The sequence below is a fragment of the Lactuca virosa genome, chromosome 5 (genome assembly GCF_052849685.1).
Source record: "Lactuca virosa cultivar CGN04683 chromosome 5, Lactuca_virosa_CGN04683_v6, whole genome shotgun sequence".
NCBI lineage: Eukaryota > Viridiplantae > Streptophyta > Magnoliopsida > Asterales > Asteraceae > Lactuca > Lactuca virosa.
Genome location: NC_136430.1, coordinates 363152398 through 363173962, shown reverse-complemented (window position 1 = coordinate 363173962; position 21565 = coordinate 363152398).

The following is a 21565-nucleotide window of genomic DNA, read 5'->3' as shown; positions in this document are numbered from 1 at the left end:
ATATCTTCAATCATGGTACAAATGGCCCTAATCAATGTCTCAACACTTCCTTTCACTTAACCATAATATTTATCAAATCTGGTAACCTCTTGATCCAACTTCTTTATAAGATCATTAAGATTGAATTCAATTGATTGTTTCGAAGAATTCACAATTTTCTCCAAATGTTCATGATTTGCTTCAAGTTTCGTATCAAGATCAGCTATCAATGCTTTCATTTTGAGCTCTTAAGACTTAAGCAAAAATTTGACTTCTGAACTACTAACACTTGACTTGCCAGTCCTATCGTTCAAAAATTGAAAAATCGAATTCATCTTGGAGTTAAAAATTTTGAATTGTTTACCAGACATAATAGCTTCATCTGGAACATCATCTTCATTAGGATTGAATTCCAAATCTACAAAACTAACCATCACATCATCATCATTTATTTCTTCTTCATGAATAGTCTTCTCAGCATCAGTAGATTGAGATGAGAATAAGATAGTAATTGGCTCTTGCATCACTTTCTCAAAGGTAGGAGAAACAGTTGAAGTAGATGTTGGTAAAATGGTTGATGGTTGTGGTGGTGAAGTAGGTGGTGGTAGTGGAACAGTAGAAGTATCAATTGCAGTTGTCGAACCCCCGTAGTGGTGGTGAAGTAGGTGGTGGTAGTGGAACAGTAGAAGTATCTCATTGATGTTTGAAGTTTCGTCCTCCTCCATATTGGACTTGGAATGCAAAACTTCGGGTGGAATGATTATCGTCTACTTAGGGAGTGATTGAATGATTCGTTCACCAGAATCAGTGTTTGCATACGTATTAGATACGTTCGCAGTGACACCAGGATTATTTGTCTCCTCGAATATCGATTCGATAATGATAACCTTCCTGGATGAAATTTGAAAAGAACCAACTGTAGCATCATCAGTTTCTTCATTACCATTGTTTGTTTCCACTGTAACTTTCTCCATCTATTCCTCAATAGGAGTGGGCATAAGCTTCTTCAATATTTGAACCACTTCTAAAGATTTTCTCTTTTTGGATGTTGGAGAATCAGGAGTCGAAACACCTTTCATCATAACTCCTCTCCTTGTAACCTTCAACTGGATCTTCTTGGATTTCTTAGAAACAACTATTTGACTAGGAGTTTCGCCTTCTTGAGTCATGGTGGCTTCAATAGGAGTAGGAATTTCCTCAACAGCTTTATCCACTAGTTTCTCTTGTTGCTTCTCATATTGATTCATAGATTGTGACTTTGATTGTTTTTCAGGAATATTTTTCTTCATCTTCTTGAGTACACCATTTCCTGACTTTTTGGGTAATGTTTTCTTAACCACTTCTTCCTCATCAGCCTTAGGTTTCGTAGCTTGTTTCTTCTTTTTCGTGCCTTTGGCTGCTTTAGAAAAACCCTCAGTAGCTTCAAAAGTGATTGTTTTAGGAGAATCTCAGTAGGAGTTGGATCCATAGAAGCTTTGTACGCGATTAACAAGTTGTTTTATGAGAAACCAAGTTGAGCATCGAATCAGGGATTCAACCAACCATGGGAAAAGTTGTGGGATCATCAACCGCATACTTTGGGATTGTCATTGAAGCGAAAGTAGCGAATTCATCATCATAAGGAAAAAGAATACTTTCTTGTGTATAAACTTCATGTAGAATCAAGCTCTAAAACGTAGCACTCGAAATTTATGTGGTCATCTTCGAATGAGAAATAGAATTCCCAAACTTAGCCCAAAGTAATGACGCATAATCAACGTTTAGACCATAATACAAACCATCCATGATCGAATAAAATTCAGGTTTTGCTTTATCCAAATCTGAACTCCTGGCTGTCAAACACCGTAAAGTAATGCCATAGAAGAAACTCCAAATGACTGGAAGATTTGACTTCCTGAATTGACTGATAACCGAAACAGTCGGTTGATGACCCATCTCATTGAACATATAAATAACCTGGTCACTTGTAACTGCAACACACTCTCCTCTATTTGGCAACTTTAGAATTTGGGTGAACTGCTTCTTTGTCAATTTCTTAGTCTTGTTTGATGTCAATTGGAACGTAACGAGTCCAGTCATTCTGTTGTAAACATCAGTAGAAGCGGTCAAGGATAACTATTTCATTGGAATTACAAACGATGCAGATAAAACATGAGTAAGAACATAATCATTTAGTACTTGGACCAACATTTGTAGTTCTTAAGGATAATCGTTGAGCAGAGGGTTGAGCCAAAGATTATTATGTTGAATCTTCATTTTGGGTTGCGATATTTCATCATCATTGGTGTTGGATTGATCAACAACGCCCGTTTGAGCAGCCATGATGAACAATTTAAGAGAGAATTTTGCGATTGAATTTCAGAAACAATTTAGGGTTTGTATGTGATATCTGGGAAAGTAAAGTGGTAAATGGAATGATCATCTTCCTTAAATAACCGGCGTCAAATTTGAAATTAAACGTTGCCCAATCAGAGAAAGCCATGTGTAGAGTAGGTTACTTAACCGCCACCACAATAAATTGCCACGTGTAAAAGTGATGATCACTTTTTGTCTCGAGCCACGAGAAAATACCGTCCCATCCAACGGATATTTCGCCACGCCCCAAAAATTGAACTGTCATATGTTTCGACACCAAACAAGAACCATTCGTCGGTATGGAGGCCAGGCTCATTCAGTTATGGGAAGGATAAGCGAAATCATTTCCCATACTTGAGAATGTAGGTTTGAGTTGGTAGTACCCATAACCTCGAGGATTTCAGTGCTTAAGTGTGCCAAAAGAAAAGATAGAATCAATTTATAAAATTTTTGGACATTGTGATATCAAAGAAACTTTGATATAAAAGCGGATAGATCCCGGGCAAAGATACACGCCATTCGTCATCAAGAGAGATGTCGAATTGCTTGTGTGGTTTCCCGTGAATTACAATCGAAAACTCATTGAGGAATAACGAAGGGCCTCTTTTAATTAGGTTCATGGGTGGCTTTATTTTTCACACAAATTCACAACTTGACATAAGTGAAAATAATTGTGTAAAAATACTTGGATGACCAGTGTAGTCAAGAACAAGTAAGTTTTGAAAAAATTTTATAGTGACGAAGGAGATAAATAGATGTTTAAAGGAAAATCTCATTTCATAAAAATTAAAAATTTGGATCTATTGGGAAGAAATGATTTGGGATGAGTACATTTTATTAAGATCGCGCAAAGGAAATGAAAATGAAATTTTGAACATAGAAAATTGTACAGTGGAACAAGTGTTTCGTTAGAATCTTGAATAATAAATGTTTGTCGTCAATTCATTCAGTTTTAGTTTGTTGCGTCTCATCTTCATCATGGAAAAATGATGTCAGATCATAAACACAAATTTGTGACATACCTATATCCTGGTTGGTTTCGACCAGAGATGTCTAGGGCATGTGTCATTGTGTGTGACCGTGTTATAAATTTTGGGTGAAATAGATTGGATGCGAAAACACATTGTACCTCTGTGAATAATTGGACTTGGCAGTAATCTCTTTACTCAAAATGAGAAGAGAAAGGTAGCTCATCGACTATTGTGAATATAGACTAATTGGGAAGAAATTTTCATAAGAAAAAAGTTCATTAAGGCTTCGTACACAAAGAGTCTATGAGGCTTATGGACAACATGTTGTAGCATGCTTCTAGGGACACTTAACTAGTACAAAAGTTTCGTATCATACCAGTTCCCTGTGGATCTTCTCGTTAGGCATGTGAAATTGCAACAAGTTGTTACAATGAAGCTCTCCAATCCAAAAGAAAATAAGGAAAATATATTTTTGTAATTTTTGATTTTTGAAAATTAAAATTCAATGAAAATAAAAATATTTTTGGATTTTTGATTTTCATAAGGAAAAGACAAAAATAATAAAATCTTTTTCGATTTTTGAATTTTCTAAAAAAAGGACGAAAAATAAGAAAAAAAAATTTGGATTTTTGATGTTTATAAAGAAAAGATAAAAATAAGAAAAGGATATCACCGGCATTGGTTATTTGTTAGAAATAAAAAATATTTCGCATGCGAACCAATGTTTTCCCATCTCCCAAGAAATTTTCGATAAACAAGCGCTCAACAATGGTACACACTTCCCATTGATAGACCATTTCCATTCTCTAGGCGTGAACTTGTGTTGAACGGATCAAAGACAAAGTCGAATGTGAAGCGGGTCGAACGCTTAATATGAACAGTAACCTATGAAAGAAAATTTGACAAGTAACGAAAGTTAGTCCAAGTAGCGAAAGTTCGACCAAAAATTTAAAATCTCAAATTCAATAAAAATTTGGCAAAATTAGGAACATAACAAGCTTCCATCATTCTCAACCCATTTAAAATTCTTAAAAATGATTTTTCGTCCAACGGTTTTGTAAAAATATCATCAAGTTAATCAGTTGTTTTAACAAAATGAACTTCAATATTCTCATCTTCAACATGATCTTTTATGAAGTGGTATCGAAGTGCAATATGCTTAGTTTTGGAATGTTGAACTGGATTATGACATATGTGAATTGTGCTTTGAGAATCGTAGTATAATGGAATTTTCTTCATGTTAATCACATAGTTACGTAGTTGACTTTGAATTCAGATTACTTGAGAGGTACAAGCAGCAGCAACAATGTATTCAGCCTCAGCTGTCGAAATCGATACACACGTCTGATTTTTCGACTGCCAACTAACAAGTTTCCCATCTAAGAATTGACATCCTCTTGTAGTGCTTTTTCGATCCAACTGACAACCTCCTGGATCAGCATCTGAAATAAGATTGGATAAAGAATCATGTATTCAGTGGATACCATATCCAAGAGTCGAAGTGCCAGAAGATAACGAAAAATATGCTTCACCGCTGTAAGATGAGGTTCACGGGGATTTGCTTAATACCTGGCACAATTACACACAGAAAACATAATATCAGGTCAACTTGCAGTTAAGTATAATAACGAACCGATCATGCTTATATATGTCTTGAGATCAACAGCAAGCTCATCCAACGAAGGACCTAAGCGAGTGCTGACCGTCAGAGGAACTTTAGCTTTTGAACAATTCGTCATCCTAAATCTTTCAAGCAGGTTTCGAGTGTAGTTTTCTTGATTAATGAAAATTCCATCCCTGCTTTGACGAATGTTCAAACCCAAGAAGTGATTGATTTTCCCCATCATGCTTATTTCAAATTTACTCTTCATACGCCCCTCAAACTCCTTTGACAACGAAGGATCAGTAGAACCAAATATAATGTCATTGACATAAATTTGAACAAGCATTAGGTGATCCCCTACTTTCTTACAAAATAAAGTGGGATCAACTGATACTTGCTTAAATTTAGCGATTTTCAAAAAATTGGTAAGCGTCGCATACCAAGCACGAGGTGCTTGTTTTAACCCATAAACCGCTTTGTCAAGGATATAGAAATCATCATGAAACTTATCATTAACAAAACCAGGTGGTTGTTCGACATAAATCGTCTCTTCAAGAACACCATTAAGAAATGTGCACTTTACATCCATCTGGTATACGTTTAAATTCTTATGAGCTACATAAACCAGAAAAATTCATACAGTCTCGAATCTTGTGAAAGGGGCAAAGGTTTCTTCATAATCAATTCCCTCTTGTTAACAATAACTTTTTACTAATAATCTAGCTTTATTTTGTACAATATTACCTTCTTTGTCCATTTTATTCTTAGAAACCCATTTATGACTAACAATAGAAACATCATCAGGTTTGGGAATTAACCTCCAAATTTTGTTTCGTTCGAACTCAGTCAACTCAGACTGCATTGCAACAACCCAATAAGGATGTTCTAATGCATTCTTGACTGTTTTCAGTTCGATTTTTGAAATAAAGACATTAAACATACAGAATTCCTGATAAACATTTAGAACTTCATTCCTGGATTGAACTTGTGCCAGTGTCAAAACACCCGAACTTGGATCACCAAGAATTTGTTCTTTGGGATGACCCCTCGTCCATTTCTCCATAGGAGGACATCTAGGATCAAACTCCAAATGTGCATCCTCAAATGTCTCTTCTGATTTTGACAATTCATCTGAAATAGAAATATTATCATTAAGATCATGAAATTTGTTACCTTGATCATGGATCTGTTACACTTGGCTCCCCTTCAACCAATGGACTCGTTATCTGGTGCTCCCCCTCAGCACCAACTTGAGAAGTCAGCAACTCCCCCTCAACATCAGCATGTGAATTCAACAACTCCCCCCCTTAGCTTGAGAGTGAGAAGTCAAATTTATTCTTTCGATATGAGGTGAAGAAATCATGTGCTCCCCCTCCACTTGACCATCAGTCAAATTTTGTGTTATTTCGACATTTACTCTTGAGGTTGGTGATGAACTAGCTTCATTCTTGATCAGTGATTGACGAATCATCTGAGTGATTCAATGCCTCTGGAACTTGATTATCTTTAATATTAATCTTAGCATCAACTACCCTGTCAGGTATACCAAAGATTAAATCAAGATCAACATCAAAAGAAAGCATTTGCTCAATTTCTACATTTGTTTCAGAAATTATAGATTTCTTCGAAAATTCTTGTTCAACTCTCTTGACATAGTAATCGTCAAATGTGAGACTGAATGTTTCTTCAACTTTTCGTGTCCGCTTGTTCAACACCCTATATGCAACAAATTTGTGTAAATATCCCAAGAAAATTCCCTCATCATCTTTCGTCTGAAATTTGGAAAGATTATCCTTGAGATTCATTATGAAACATATGCAACCAAAAACATGGAAAATTTTCACATTAGGTTTCCTTTTGTTAATGATTTCATAAGAAGTGATGTCAAAACGACGATGACTAAAAGAACGATTTTGCGTAAATCAAGCTGCCGAAACTGCTTATGCCCAAAAGTATTGAGGCAACTTTGCATATGTGAGCATTGTCCTAGCCGCTTCACATAAAGAATGATTTATCCTTTCGACAACACCGTTTTGTTGTGGTGTGTAAGGAGAGAAAAAGTTATGAGAAATTCCCAGTTCAGTCAAAAATGAATCTAAAATTCGATTTTTGAACTCAGCTCCATTGTCACTTTTTATCTTGCGAACTTTCCTCTTCAAATTTAGTTCAATGTTTTTAATAAAATTGATCATCACTTGAGCTATTTCTTACTACTGTATGAGAAAGAAAACCCAGTAAAGCGCGAAAAGTCATCAAAAATAACAAGTATGTACTTCTTCTTATTGAGAGACTTAACAGTCGAATGACCACACAAATCAATGTGAAGAAGTTCCAACGGTTCAACGATCTTTGAATCAATTGTAATTAGATGACCTTGACAATGTTGTTTGCCATATTCACAAGCTGCACATAACGAATCATTGTCAAATTTCAAAACAGGCAAACCACGAACAAGATCAATCAAAACAAGTTTTTTTAGATTTTTGAAGTTAATATGAGAAAGTCTTCGATGCCAAATCCAACTAAGATCAGATGAAGCTTTTGATATTAAGAAAACTGAAGAAATGCCCACTATAGGTTTTATGTCCAAAGTGAACATATCACCCTTCCTCTTTGACTTCAACAAAACTTACTTTGTTTCTTTGTTCAAAATTATACTTCCTTCCTCATCGAAGAGAACTTGATTTCCAGTTCCTACTACGCGTAGAGACACGCTTATCAGGTTATGCTTCAACCCTTCAACATAAGCGACTCATTTCACTATGCGCTTTCCATTTGTAACTTTCCCATATCCCTTGACCTTGCACTTTTGGTTGTTCCCAAATGTTACTACTCCAACATTCTCTAACTTGCGAAAATTTCTCAAATTCTCCTTCCTCCCAGTCATGTGACGCGAGCACCCACTATTGATATATCAGTTTTCGTCATATTGCTCATTACATAGTAATAACGATCAGTTAGAGAGATTTAGGTCCCCAAGAGCTTTTGGGTCCTTGGACATTAGCTTGGAATGTAGTGTGCAATGAAGAACTAAAGATCTAACTACGAACTTTAGATTTGATTTTGTCAATTAATTCAACTTCATCAGCTTTAGGCATTGATATATATTCATGCAATGGCAAAGTTTCAACTTTGAGTTTCTCTTTTTCAACCTTTCCTTGAGAAACATTAACTTTTGTTGCTTGAACTTCTTTCCATTTTGACACTTTCGACACTAAGATGTACTTCCATTCAAGGATTCATTTAAGTAACTCTCATAAGCCTTTTGGACTTGTTCTTGAGAATACTTTTTCGACTGAAATTTTCTTCCTTTTCCCTCCCACCAATGATTAAGATTTTTCGTGTCATTTTTGCCTTTGACGAAAGATATATTCGACTTTTGCTTCAAATCAGGATTTGGAAATTTTGGACCATCAGGTTTGAATGGTATATATTTCTTTGCAACATTTTTTATTTTTGTAAAATTCATTTGAGATGATGGCTTTTGTGGTCGATGTTGAAAGCGATTTTGGTATTGATTTTGATAACCAAAATGGGATTCCTTTTGAAAAACTGTCTGATTTTGAGAAAAAGTTCTTTTTCCATTGTTCTGAAAATGATTTTGTGGTTTCATTTCATTATTTTGAAAATTATTCACCTTTTTAACATTTTTCTCAATATAATTTTGATGAAAACTTTCTTGAACATTCTGTTGAACGTGATTTGAAAATTTCACATTCTTTTCCTCATTCGCTTTTTGAACAAATTTTGTTTTTGGCGAAAAACCACTTTTATTACCAACATTCCTTTTGACATTTTTCAAATCATTTTGAGAGGATTCTTTTGAAGTATGAATTTTGGATGTTTGTGAAAACTTCTTTTTCAGGATTTTGAGAATTCTTGTATTTCAAAAATTTTGCCTTTTGAATTTATTTTTGTTTCTTTCAATAAGCATTGTTTCGTGCTTTCTTTTTGGAAGATTCATTTTTCAAATCAAATTTCTCAACGTCTTTATCTCGATTTTGAAATTTTCCCTTTTGATTTTTGAAAAGTACTTCATGTGAAACTGATTTTTCCTTCTTTTGAAATCACAAGCTTTTGGCTTTTGATTATTAGAATCATTAGGTGAAGGTTGCTGACAATTTTCTTCAAGTTTGCATTCAACATTTGGTTTATGTGTTTTCACAACCCAAACTTTATTCTAATTCTCTGCATTATCTTTGGAGAAAGATTTTTGACTCTTTTGACGTTGAAAAACATGAGATCTTTTGTTTAACTTGTTTTCCTCTATATTCTAATTTGAGTAAAAACCTTCATTAGTCACATTCTCATTATCTTCTTTTAATAATTCATTGATTTCTGGATCAAAAGTATTAGCATTTTCTTTCGTTACAAAAACCTGGTTAAGAAGAGCTTGAATGCATGTTGGAAAAAGAAATGTATTCGTTTCCAAATAATGTTTCCTTTTTTCTTTCAAAATTTTTATAAATTCCTCTATATCATCATACACTTGAGCTTCCACAACTCGAGGAATTTCACTCTTACATGAATCATCATCAGTAGCGCTTTCATTGTTGGTTATGTCCTCGACAATAATTGTCTCTTTTTGAGAATCACAAGTTTCGGTTGTCGAAGGGGACTCATCATTTAACTTTGTTGTTGTGTCTTCATTATCTTTGCCTTTAGCTAAAGAGGTGACATTAGTGACAGACAATTTTGAACAATCGACGCATTCCTCTTCCTCGATTTCACTGATATTGTCATAGTCATCTTCGATTTCAAAAAAAAATTGTTGAGTAATTTGTGTCGAATTCTCAGTATTTTTCAAAATTTTGATTTGTTCTTTTTTAGTCAAAGTCTCATTCACTATATTAACAAGTTCATCAGCATTTAAACAATCATTTATGTTAACAACGTCATAAGCATATGAATTATTAGGAATTATGGCATAGTCAACTACTTTACTCTCAAAGCAGAAAGTAGTTTCATCAACTAACTCTCGTTTAAAAGTAATAAAGGGAAGCAATTTCCTATGTTGCTCAACACAAATGTTAGCAGAATGATAAAGATTAGTCAATTTTCCAAACAAGCGTTTTGCAGTATTACAGTAAATGTTACGCTGTTTCACTAACATCTTATTATCCATCCTAAGACCATCCCTGTCACACATGATATTCGTTATATAAAACTCTAAACTCTCTATCTTGTTGTTCTTCTCTGGTTCGCAAAGGGACGCCTTAGATTTCTCAACTTCACTACTCATCGAAATAAGCAGGTCATTCAAATAAGAACAAGTTTCATCAAAATCACATACAACAGCATGCTAATAATTTAAAGGAATATTAAGGGAAACAAGAAGATCACGCACCTTGGCAATGATTAATGTTATTTAAGTTGCCTTTATGATTAATGTTATTTTCTTTTATTCTTGTTTACTCCTATAATATATATTTGCAACATTTTAATATTATCGTCGTCTATTCATAAACATTATCGAATGTTAAATAGAACTATGATCACAAAATAAATTGTGGCTAAAGGGTAACAAATAGTCACACCAATTAGATAAAATGCGATGGTTTTAATATTATGTGTCGCCAAAAGCAACCAATAGTCATATTTTTTTCTTTATGATTTTCTTTATGTGACTAAAGGTAACAAATACTCACATCAATTAGAAACAATGTGTTGCTATAACTAATATACAACGATGGTTTTACAATAAAGTGTCGCCAAAAGCAACCAATGGTCACATTCATTTATTTATGAGTTTTGTTTATGTGGCTAAATGATATCATATGTCACAGTATAACGTAAAAAAATGTCACTAAAGGGTAACTAATAGCCACATGAGTTGGAAAATGGTGTGGCTATACGTACCATTCAGCGAAGGTTTTAACAAATATGTATGCCGAAAAGCAAACAATGATCCATTTGTTTTCGTTATGTTATTTGTTCATGTGACTAAATGATTTCATATGTCACACTTTGCCGTAAATAAATGTCACTAAATGGTACCAAATGGCCACGTCATTTAGAAAACAAGTGTTGCTATAAGTAATATCCAACAATGCGTTTCACAATTATGTATCACTAATACCCAACCAATAGTCATATTGTTTTTTTTAAAAGTTTTGTTTATATGACTAAATGATATCATACTTCATGATTTAACATAAATAAATGTGACTAAAGGGTAAACAATAGCCACATCAAATATAAAGTAATCATGGTTAACATCAACTCGTCTCACGTTATATGTGACTAAAAGGTAGATTAAAGATACACTTAAATGATGAATTTCAATGTGGTCGTAAGACACCTATGGTGTCACGACATACGGTCACATTTTTTACGAAAAAAAATAAGTGTGGTCGTAGGATACGGTCACATTTTTTACGCCTTAAAAAGTGTGGTCGTAAGTCATTTTTGTTATAGTGTTAATTTATTAACCACATAAAAAATTAACATACCAATTATCTATATCTATTAATATATTAATCACATAATATGTTAACAAATTATTTCCTTATAATTTTCAATTAGTTTATCAATTATATAATAATCTAATAAATTATGATCTCTCTACAAATGTTATTCTAACCATGTTCTAGTTATGAGGACATAATTTGCTTCTAATTACAAATTACAAGAATATACCAATTTAGTTACTGGCTTAGACACCTTAATCCAACAATAGTAAGTTGTAACTCCTTCTTTAGGTGTTGGATTATTTGTTAACATTTGGATTGCAATAAGTTGTTGCTTTATACAACCTAGCTTGATAACCTATAACAAAGATATATTATGAGCATGATTTATTGTGTGTGTTACTGTGTGTATGTAACAAAAGTCCCACCTGCTATAATTTTTTGAAGTTTAATGGTGATTATTTGTTTATCATTATGTTGCTATATTTGGGGATACATATACATTACAATATGAAAAATTATCAAACTTTATGTACCATTTTAATTTGTTTGGATTAATGCAAGAATGGCAATGTATATGCGTTTTTATCATTTATCATAGCATATCCTATTTTCATTTTATCATACCACTAATGAATTTGAAGACAAAAGATCATTATATTATATATTTTTCTTTATACGTAGGCTTATACTTTTTTATACTTGATAAAATTACTAAACTAAGCAACAGTTGTTTAAACTTCCGTGTGTAGGTCTCATCTCATCAGATGAAGATAAAATATTTTCCTTATAAACCCATACCCCTTTTTGTGTACTAGAACCATGTAATTTGAAAGATCATGGAAGAGCCATTACGCTACAATTTATCTTAACAACATGATGAGAAGCTTCATTGATCCAAATGGATGGTTTCCATTCTATATAGAGTTTGCTAATCTAGTGCATGTGCAGCAAGATGATCTTTTTAATTCTCATGATGGTCCTTTGGTGAATAGCCCTATTGGAAAGCTTGATATGCATGTTGTTGTTGTTGGTATCAACCCTCAAGGTTTAAAAGAAGGGCACTTTTGGCATAACAATGTTGAATGGTCAAGAGTGCAGGTGAAAAGAGAAGCATTATGTTTTCCAATAAACATAAAGACTTTTGGGTGTATAACAGAAAATGGTGTGGGCATAAGGAAAATGTCATTTTAAATGAAAAAAAAAAAGAGAATGATAAAAAGTAACATAGTAAGGGTATAGGGTATATTCAGTGGGTATGATGGCATTAAATGTTATTAGAGATTGTATTGTTGCAGAGGTGGGTATGAAGGATTTAAAGAAGGCAATGTTGGTATAATAATCCCGAGTAGATTAACGTGCAAGGGGAAAATAAACGCAATGAGAAAAAGGGAAAAATGGTCTTTACTACATAAATATTAAAGGTAGCATAGTTGACCATGATGCTGGGTTTTTTTTTTTGCTATGGGATTTAGAAGGCTATAAGGAGATGGAGTGTGGGGTTAGACAATGTTATAAAGGGAAGAAATGAAAGTATGTTTGCTAGTTTTTACATCTATAAAAGACTAATAAATCTCATATAGATTAAAGGAAAGAGTGTATATTTATCTGTCTATGTGTATGAAGGAAAAAAAATCAACAAGGAATAATAATCTCAATGTTTGATGGTTCTTTGTCATTTTTGGTTAGCTTCTTATGAGAAAAAAAAAATATATATATATATATATATATATATATATATATATAAGATCCGTTTTTTATAGGGTTATATTAGTTTTTTCAATGCTTTCTAGATTTTGAAAAACAAGATTTCTTTAGTTTAAAAACCGGTTTTCAATTTTTTTAAAACCCATATCAAACTGGTGGTTCAGTTTTAGTTGAAACGGTTAGACTAAAACCGGTTTGGTTTTATTGGGTTGGTTAAAAAACGGTCGACTTTGTGTACCTCTAGGCCTGCACGAGCAATAACCGAAGGACAAAACGCGCCTGATTTCCAAAAAAAAAACATCCACACACATTTCAGTATGTGTGGTTGTGTGTTTCATAGAAATGAAATTAAAATCATTTTAGAAAAATGCATTAAAAAGGAGCAAGATTAAAATTGGTTTGTGTTTATGTGTAACTATCTCTTTCCTTGCATGTGACTGTCTCTATATGTGTGTATCTACACGATCAAAATGGTTTTGTGTCTGACTATTGTAAAGCTTTTTTTTATTTGTTGTATTTCTTTTACTATTATTTGAACTTGTACACTGTCGTAATTAGGTAGTCATAGCCCACATCAATGTATGTATGTGTATGTAATAATATTAGTGCCCAATTTTACCTTGCCTAGCTTGAACACCTCCTTTATAAGAAACATTCCAAGTTAAATTACTTACTTTTATATTATTTTTAACATAGATAAACTTATCGTATTTATTTAGCTCCATAAATTTTCTATTTATCTCTACTGACGTGTATCATAAATATTTCATAAAGAAGGTGGGCTTGTAGGCGCGTGTTCGAAAACAAGGCAGACGAGTAATTGACATTATTTGGCAATGTGGTGGGGGAAGAGCACCCGGACCTGATGGCATGACTTTGAAAATTATTAGAGCAAAATGGGAAATCATGAAAGGAGATATATATAAGTTTGTAAGATGTTTTCAGGAGCATGGCTCGATTGCTAATGGTTGTAACTCATCATTCATTACTTTGGTTCCCAAACTCACAGAACCGTTAGCTCTAGGTGACTATTGACCTATCAGCTTGATTGGCAGTATGTACAAAGTATTAGCCAAGATCCTTGATATCCGCTTAAAGTTAGTGATTGGTGTTGTTGTCGACGAGGTCCAGTCAGCATACATCAAAGGTGACATCCTGGATGGGCTCCTAATGCTAAACGAGACCCACTCCTGGGTTAAAAAGAATAAAGTGAAAGCATTCCTTCTCAAAGTCGATTTTGATAAGGCCTTTGACTCTATCAATTGGTGATACTTAGACTCGATCTTGGAACAAATTGGCTTTGTATTAACATGGAGAAGTTGGATTCGTTAATGTATCAAATCCTCAAAAGCATCTATTCTAGTTAATGGGACGCCTACAAAAGAGTTTTCCATATCAAAATGAGTTCGTTAAGGGGACCCCCTCTCCCCATTCATGTTCATACTAGCAATGGAAGGTTTGAATATCGCTATCAAAACCGCCTGTGAGAACTCCTTATATCAAGGCATCAATCTTCCTCATAATGGGCCCACCATCTCCCACCTTTTCTATGCCGATGGTGCCATCTTCACTGGAATTTGGGATTCGGAAAGCATAAGGAATTAATCTCGGATTCTCAAGTGTTTCCAAATCTCTTCCAGACTCAAAGTGAACTTCTCCAAGTCCAGATTATTTGGTATTGGGACCAATCCCCATGAACTGTCTCGTATGGCAAGAGTTTTAGGGTGCAAGACGGGTTCCTTCCCATTCATGTACTTAGGTGTACATGTAGGGGCCAACATGGCTCTTGAAAAACTTGGGATCCAATTATCAATAAATTTTAGGCTAAACTCTTCACATGGAAAGCAAAGGCACTATCTTTTGGGGGTAGACTTACTCTGATCAAGTCAGTACTAAACAGCCTTCCTATATATTACATGCCAATATTCAAGGTCCTTAATGGTGTGCTTCAAATTCTAGAAAAGATCAGACGTAGTTTTCTATGGGGGGGTAGTGATAAAAAGACAAAGATACATTGGGTGGACTGGGAAAAGGTCACAGCTCCGATAAACGAAGGTGGTTTAGGTGTTGGTACCCTCAAAGCTCAAAATATAGCCCTTCTTACCAAATGGTGGTGGAAACTTCTCACCAATAGGGACAGACTTTGGAATAGAGTAATCACCAGCATCCACAATCTAGAACGCAAGCCTGCCAATTACATAGCCAGGAAATCATCAATTGGTGCTTGGAACAACGTAGCCAAAACAGTCAAAAGCATGACGGACCTAAACATTGACCAAAACCATGTATTCTCTCTTGTTTTTGGAACGGACACACCCATCATGTTCTAGAAAGATGCTTGGTGTGGGAAGGTCCCTTTTCAAACATGATTCCCATCCTTGTACTCTCTGGAAACTAGCAAAAGTTGCTACGTGAGAGACCGCATATCTACCACAAGTTTCACTTAGAATTGGAAACAGGAGCCACACGATGCAGTCTCCTTACAAGAATTGTTACAACTATACATGAGTTTTAAGAACTTGGAAAGCACACCAAGATCTAAGTATTGTCTTCACTTCAATTTAACCATTGATAGAAGCTATTTCGTTAAGATGTTTCGTGGCTTAATTGATTCAAAAACATCGCTTCATAAGGGAAAAGCAATTTGTTGGTCTAATACTATTCCACTTAAGGTTCGATGCTCGGTTTGGAGGGATTCACTGAGGAGAATTTTGGTAGCAGACACGCTACGCGCAAGGGGAATTTCAGTTAACAACCCCATGTGCCCCCTCTGTGAAAAGAAAATAGAACCCGTTGACCATCTGCTTGCCAAATGTGAATTCACCAACACCGTAAGGGAATGGGTCTTTAAATGGGTGGGATTAGGCCACAAGCAGTTCAACAATGTCATAGATTTTCTGGATCACACAGCTTCATGGGGGAACTGCCCTCGGAAAAGGCAAATCATCAACTCCATCTTCTATTGTTTACTTTGGAATGTTTGGTTGGCAAGGAACAATATAGTCTCCAAGAAACTAAGGTACTCGGCCACAAAAATTGATGATAACATAATTGCTTCATCATATCTATGGTGTAAGCACAGGAGAAATGGCATTTGTGGAAGCTAGATTGATTGGACCTGTTCACCCTATTTTATTCTCTAATATTATGTTTTTCTTTCATTTCGTTTTCTAAATGTATTTCGTACTGTGATTGCCTTAGCTCCTTGTTGAGTGCTCTTTTCATTTATAATATATATCATATTTGCCTTTTCAAAAAAAATCTTAATGGCTCTTTCTACAAGTGGTTTGTGTGATTTTCTATATAGGGTACCCTAATTCCTCAATCTTCATTAATAACTGTTATAGAATGAATTTTTACTTATTCATCATATCATTTTTACTTATGTAAAAATATTACTTAAAAAATATTTAATGTTTACATTTTTATATTAATTTATTTAATAAACTCATCATTTTTATACGGTTCTAATCAAACTTATCCGGAACAACAAATTACATTCGAGTTTAATTAACTTTCCTTGAAATAGTAATTAGGTTGACATAATTTTCAAAATAAGTTTTTAGAATCTAATCAAAATAATGTCTAACAACACCAAATGGCTATAAATATATAATAGATGGAATCATGAAACCGACTTTCGTTATATTTAAACAATATGACCTTTGGACCAAGCTGATTTTAGTTGGTTTGACCGAGACCTTAATTGCTTTAGCCACCTATGGCTATGGGTGTGCAAATTTATATTCTAAATTATTTTAAGACTTTGTTTTTATGTTATCTTGAAAGGCTAGACGAAATAGACAAGTCTTATTATTAGACCGGGCGAGTGGACTCGACGAAGACTTTGGCGATTTCGGCAAACAACGGGCGAAGTCCTCGGCGTCCTCGGCTCGACAACCGTACTCGATGAATGTCTACCGATAAGAGAGAAAACTTTTTTGAATTTTTTTTTCTTTTTACCATTTAATTAAATTTTCATTTTCAAAAAATATCATATTTTCAAAAAAAAACTACCTCGATTTCAAAACTATAACCGTTTTTTTTTTCAAAATTTCAAAATTTAAATACTCAATCTTCAAGTATAAATACAATCATCCTTATTCATTCTTCACCACATTCAAATCTTCTTAATTCAATTCTCTTAACTTTCTTACTTTTCATCTTCTTTTAAACCTCATCACTAAAAATGGCTCGTGTTTGGTCCCCTGAAGAAGAGACGTTATTGGATCGTTCATAGGTTGATGTAAAAGAAGACTCAATCAACATTAACATCAATGCACATACTTTTTGGGGGAGTCGCTGAAACATACAACCGTCAAGCATTTGTTCCTCGAAGTAAAGATCAACTCTTCTCCAAATGGAGATATGCAAACGCACTTGCAACTCAGTTTAACATGTTTCGTAGGGTGATGCATGAAGCCGAAAATTATGAAAATGAAAATACTTTGCTAGAGAATGTTTTTGAGGCTTACCGTGTTGAAGCTGACAAACATTTCCGGTTTTTTGAGTTTTGACAAATTGTGATACAGTGCCCCAAATAACGTCAAATTTGAAGTCGTTGTCTTCTAATTTCTAGTGGTTTGTGTGTTTAAATTTCTAGTGGTCTTGTGTTTTATTTTAATTTCAAGTGTGCTCTTTTAAAATTTCTAGTGGTCTTGTGATGTTTTTAATTTCTAGTGGTGTGTTGTAATTTTGTTTTCTAGTTTAATCAAATTTTAGTTTTCTATAAAAATAGTATGTTTGAAATGTTTATTTTTGAATTAATTAATTAAAACATAACATAGCAAGTGTGGCAACCCATGTCATGTAAATGACAAAAATTTGAAGCAGTGTGGCAAATCCTAGGTGACGCCTATGTGGATTGTGGCAAACTTGGCACCACTCCCTCCAGCCTTAGCACCGAGTTTAAATCCCATAAATATAAGTTTGCATACAATTCATATATATATATATATATATATATATATATATATATATATATATATATATATATAGGAAAACCACATGCAAGAAGTTGTTTGGAAATTTAATGAATTATTTGTAAGTAGTCAAGTTTTTATTGTTCTATATTGGTGGGTGGAAGAAGATAAAGTTTTCTCTCGATAAGAATAAGATATGGGTCATATGCCTATAAATGCATTGAGTTGGGCAGAGGACGCGAGACGTAAGGTTCGGGTTGGAACGTGTTGGACCAACCCGATCAGCATGTCGACAATCGTGGACATCAAGGATAAGCAAACATAATCTTCTTGAAGCCTCTAAAAATATTATAAACTTCATGTTTTGAATTCGGATAAGATATCGGATAGTGGTTCTAACTTGTTGGATTATATCCAACGTTCGAATTTCCATGTGGTTGTAACGCCCAGTTCCAGGTAAGCATCACTTCTAAGTTTATCAATTAAGTCTTAAAGGATGAAAAGCTAGGTCACGGCGTGATCATGTGTGTGTGTCACGACATGACGATGCCCAGGGAGGAACGCGCATCTCATTGGATGTCACGACGTGACAACATGTTGGTCATGGCGTGACATTCCTGCATGTAAAAACCCTAATTATGGAGTTTATGCCCCTATTTCATGGAAGTGAGGGCTAGGGTTTACACACCCTCAACCTCCCTTCACCCTCAAGAAATCCAATCCTCCATTGTTGATTATGAGCTCCTTTTTGGTGATTTAGCCTATAAGAAGAAAAGAAGGAGTTTTGGTGCATCATCTCAGCTAGCAAGCCTTTCCTTCATCATCTTGAGTTGCATTAGGACCCTTGTAAGTCCTCAAGTTCCTGCCTTTTTAGCTCAAGCATGTTAGATCTAGAGTTTTGTCCACTTTTCTCAATGTTTAAGGAAGTTTGAATGTTGGAAACTCATAAGGTTGGCAACTTTATGAGTTATTGCGGCTCTTTTGTGAACCCTTGTTCTAGATTTGGAGAGTTAGTGAGTTATGAGTCCATGCATGAGATTAGATCTCATTTTTCCTTCATTTTGACATAGCTTGTGTTCAAGACATGCATTGGACATGCATGTCTAAAAAGCAATGATTTTTATGGTGCCTTGGGATGGAGAAAACGTTCCTGAAAGTTTGAGTGCTTGGGTTGAAGGATTAAGAGCTTAAAGCATTAAGTTGTCCAGAGCGATCCTCACGACATGACGGGTTGGTTTTCATGACGTGACGATGGTCAACTTCGTGATTATTTTGTCCTCACTCTGCCACGACATGACTAAAGGGTGGTCACGACTGGCTGAGTGACCTTTGATTGTTGACTATGACTTTGACCGTTGACTTTTTTACCAAGTTTGACTTTTGGTCAAATTGAGGGTTTTGGGCTGTAGTTTGAGATTTGGCCCATGTTTGTTGTATATATAGGTTATTGAATCTGTGATCAGTGTTGTTATCTTCTAGATTGTTATTGGATTAAGGTGTCTAAGCCAATAACTAAATTGGTATGTTCTTGAATAGAAGCAAAGTCCTTTTTGGGTTGCCCTCATAACCAATAACCGAATAGAAGGATTTTTTGGAGAGAGATGCCGATTCGTTAATTTATTATATGATTAATAAATTGTAACAAATGATTTATTAATATATATTATATTGTTAATATATTAATTAGATAAAGTAATAATTAATTAAGAATTAATCAAAAATTAATTGGGATTAATTTCGGGTATATTAGAATTAAGGGTAAATTACACCAATCGTCCCTCGTACATATGCCAGAAAGCGTGTTTAGTCCCTATTTTCAAAAATTAACTCGGACCGTCCCTTGTTTTGTTTTTTCTTGCTTGCTTAGTCCCTCCGCACATAAAAAGACCATTTTACCCTTATTTATTTATTTTTTGATTTATTTTCTATTTACTTGTTATTTATTAATTATTTATTGATTTGTTTATTATACAAAATAAATATTATTGCATTTAAAAAAAGAAATGGGTCGGTACATTTAATCACTGGTCTCCCCCTCCCCTTCTTCTTCTTCTTCTTCAATGCATCTCATATCTACCGTTACCACCCACAACGACCGACTTCAATGCTCCGGCAACTCCTTCGGAAAGTCCTAGACATCTTCGGTTTCATACAGAGGAGATCGACTCCAAGACACCGGCCAAGTTCAGTCTCTATTTTACTCTCTTCTCCTGTTTCCCCTATTCTGATCTCATACTTGCGTCTCTCCAGTTTCAGATTTGGAAATGGAACCATTTGAGTTTCCCCATCTCAAGATTTACCACAGATTGCCCAACACCACCTATCACCGCTAGCACCTCTGACACCACCACCTATCACTGCCATGTCCTCCTCCAACCAAATCATAATCTGAAAACCTTGCACCTGGCTTCTTCCTTGATCTGAAACCTTAGGCAGAAATCGATCTGGACATATGTGAAGAAGGAGATCAATCTAAACATATGCCGACAACTTCTTCCTCGATCTCAACCTTGCACCCGTCTTCTTCATCAATTATCCCTGTATGCTCTCCATTCAATCAGACTTATGGTTTGTATGATTTCCTTACATGGTGCATCCAAAAATCCAGATGTAAAAGAGATCCAAAAAATCAATCTAGGTTAAAATCTGACAATCATCGATTGTAAAATTTCCCATACATCGATTGTTTTCTAATAAACAAGTACAATTATAAACAAAATAAAAAAAGAGAGAGACCAGCATTCCAATTCGACCATATCTGAAAGGCACTTGGTACTGATTTGAACGGATCTAAAACGGGTTTCAACCCATCTGCAACCCTGTATAACCATGGCGTCGGAGATAGTGTCCGCATCCGCCTCCGATTATAACGCCTTCGCCTCTGATTCGAATAGAGAATTAAGAAAGAGTGACAACTCTACATTGAGAACGGAGAAGAGGGAAAGAGATCGACTATTCTTCATATCTTTCTGGTGATGGCTTCCCCCCATCACAAAATCAGATAGAGAGGAGGTAACCTTGCTCCTATGGTGTCTGATTTAGGTTTCGGATTCATGGTAGCTTTTGAGGTGCATATCGACTTCATGGGTATCTGGAAGCTTGCCAAAAGCATATGATTTTGCCGGCGGGTTCTACAATACTGAAAGAAAAGAGAAAGGGGAGATGTAGAGGATGGGTGAAAGTGGGCCCAATTTCCTTTTTTAAATGATAAATAATATTAGATTAATTGAAAAAAAATACACAGGGGCATTATTGTCATTTTAAATCTGGTATGGACTAAACCTGCAACAAAATCGTCTTTTAGGGATGAAACATGCAACTTTAAACCAAACGAGGGACCGTCCGAGTTAATTTTTGAAAATAGGGACTAAACGTGCTTTTCGGCACCTGCACGAGGGACGATTCATGTAATTTACCCTAGAATTAATTAAAAGTGTAGGGACTAATCTATAATTGTTCAATAGTTGAGCAAAATAGGGTTTCTAGAACCTTCTAAACACGACCAGTTTTGGCTAAGACTTTTAGGGTGTCTAGATTAATAATATTGGATAATTAAGGAGTTGGATAATTATCTAATTCAAGATATTATTACTATATTCACATTAGGGTTATTTAAGG